This window comes from Schistocerca cancellata, unplaced genomic scaffold (genome assembly GCF_023864275.1).
Source record: "Schistocerca cancellata isolate TAMUIC-IGC-003103 unplaced genomic scaffold, iqSchCanc2.1 HiC_scaffold_473, whole genome shotgun sequence".
Classification (NCBI taxonomy): Eukaryota; Metazoa; Arthropoda; class Insecta; order Orthoptera; family Acrididae; genus Schistocerca; species Schistocerca cancellata.
In genome coordinates, this window is record NW_026046490.1 from 25,001 (window position 1) to 28,077 (window position 3,077).

Here is a 3,077-nt window from a genome sequence, read left to right on the forward strand (position 1 = left end):
GGTGCCGAAGCGAACTCTCCCAGCACAGCGCACGTGCCAACACGTCTGCACAACTGCGATACAAACCACCAGCGAGAACCGCTGGGGCGACCGAGCAGCAGACGGCGTCGCGGCGCCGAGTGCCGGGCGGCGGCGCATCCTCAACGCACACAGTCCTCAGTCGGACCAGCACACTGCAGATGTCCACCGCGCTTCGCACCGGGCCCGCGAGGACCCACTTTGGCCGCCCGGCGCCGCGCGCAGGGTGCCCCGGCGCGCAGCTGCGCCGCCTGCCGCGTCCGTCGGCCGGCGCGCCTGCCACTGGGCGCCCCCACCAGCCGGCTGTAGCGCGTGCGCCCACGCACCGCGCGGCCAGCACGCCGGGCGGCCCCCCCTCACCGGCCGGGGACGGTCCCACCCAGCCACCGCCGCGTATCGCTTCACACACAGATTTGCCCTTACTGATTTACCTCCAGCAACAACAACCGCACCACAATGGGTTTACCAGTTGTTCATTTGCGTAACGTCACCAGCAAACGTAGACGTCCATCCCAGTTTGCAAATGCAACGATTATTGCATACCTGTCTGTTAGGTGTCACGACACACTACGTCTGCCCACATACACGCAACAAAATGTGCACGACTAGAGAACACGTGGGAGGTGGCCCCCTACGTATGCGATGTCCATTACGAGACCGACTGTCAACCAGCATCTGTACCATGTCGCAGATGTGGAACGCGGTGCACCATGCTATCACACTGTGTGAGAAGAGACGACTACGTTTGAATACACGCGCCACTACATCAACAGACGGCTCATGCTGATCGCCATCCAGGGCGTCCGTTAATCCCACACGTCTCTATGGCGTACCACACTGCAATGTAGCTGTTATGGGGAGACGGCACGTGGCTGAGTGCACAACATTTGGACCGTATGGTTCGCTGTTGTTGGGCGCAGTCGTTGTACGGTCACACATGTGCCACAGCGTATCATGCAGTACATACGGACCTATGTGCAGTACAATGTGAGGGTTAAGCTTACGACATCAGCGGACAGTGGACACAGGCCGTACCACGACGTAGACTGAGCGCTTCGACATGCGAATGCCAGTGAACAGCTGCGAAGGGCATTGAACACGCAAGCACCTGAACGACCAGCGTGCGAAGGCAGGGGGGAGGGTGGGGGCGATGTACATCCTGCAGTCGTCCACATTACAGTGTACAGCGGGAGCATGTAAAAAGTAAGCAACACTTGCGAAGTGTTGAACATGAAACGATACACAAGAGGGTGGGCGGTGCGAGTAGCGAACTATATTCAGAGGGTTGTGGTTAGACAACACTGGATTAATGTAACGTGTCATATGCCAATTACAGAGCAGGTTAAGGCACAACTTGGGTTAGGTTAAGGCACAACGTGGGTTAGGTTAAGGCACAACTTGGGTTAGGTTAAGGCACAACGTGGGTTAGGTTAAGGCACAACGTGGGTTAGGTTAAGGCACAACGTGGGTTAGGTTAAGGCACAACGTGGGTTAGGTTAAGGCACAACGTGGGTTAGGTTAAGGCACAACGTGGGTTAGGTTAAGGCACAACGTGGGTTAGGTTAAGGCACAACGTGGGTTAGGTTAAGGCACAACGTGGGTTAGGTTAAGGCACAACGTGGGTTAGGTTAAGGCACAACGTGGGTTAGGTTAAGGCACAACGTGGGTTAGGTTAAGGCACAACGTGGGTTAGGTTAAGGCACAACGTGGGTTAGGTTAAGGCACAACGTGGGTTAGGTTAAGGCACAACGTGGGTTAGGTTAAGGCACAACGTGGGTTAGGTTAAGGCACAACGTGGGTTAGGTTAAGGCACAACTTGGGTTAGGTTAAGGCACAACTTGGGTTAGGTTAAGGCACAACTTGGGTTAGGTTAAGGCACAACTTGGGTTAGGTTAAGGCACAACTTGGGTTAGGTTAAGGCACAACTTGGGTTAGGTTAAGGCACAACTTGGGTTAGGTTAAGGCACAACTTGGGTTAGGTTAAGGCACAACTTGGGTTAGGTTAAGGCACAACGTGGGTTAGGTTAAGGCACAACGTGGGTTAGGTTAAGGCACAACGTGGGTTAGGTTAAGGCACAACGTGGGTTAGGTTAAGGCACAACGTGGGTTAGGTTAAGGCACAACGTGGGTTAGGTTAAGGCACAACGTGGGTTAGGTTAAGGCACAACGTGGGTTAGGTTAAGGCACAACGTGGGTTAGGTTAAGGCACAACGTGGGTTAGGTTAAGGCACAACGTGGGTTAGGTTAAGGCACAACGTGGGTTAGGTTAAGGCACAACGTGGGTTAGGTTAAGGCACAACGTGGGTTAGGTTAAGGCACAACGTGGGTTAGGTTAAGGCACAACGTGGGTTAGGTTAAGGCACAACGTGGGTTAGGTTAAGGCACAACGTGGGTTAGGTTAAGGCACAACTTGGGTTAGGTTAAGGCACAACGTGGGTTAGGTTAAGGCACAACTTGGGTTAGGTTAAGGCACAACTTGGGTTAGGTTAAGGCACAACTTGGGTTAGGTTAAGGCACAACTTGGGTTAGGTTAAGGCACAACTTGGGTTAGGTTAAGGCACAACTTGGGTTAGGTTAAGGCACAACTTGGGTTAGGTTAAGGCACAACTTGGGTTAGGTTAAGGCACAACGTGGGTTAGGTTAAGGCACAACGTGGGTTAGGTTAAGGCACAACGTGGGTTAGGTTAAGGCACAACGTGGGTTAGGTTAAGGCACAACGTGGGTTAGGTTAAGGCACAACGTGGGTTAGGTTAAGGCACAACGTGGGTTAGGTTAAGGCACAACGTGGGTTAGGTTAAGGCACAACGTGGGTTAGGTTAAGGCACAACGTGGGTTAGGTTAAGGCACAACGTGGGTTAGGTTAAGGCACAACGTGGGTTAGGTTAAGGTAGAAATTGCGTTACATTGCGGTACAAATTGCGTTACATTGCGGTACAAATTGCGTTACATTGCGGTACAAATTGCGTTACATTGCGGTACAAATTGCGTTACATTGCGGTACAAATTGCGTTACATTGCGGTACAAATTGCGTTACATTGCGGTACAAATTGCGTTACAT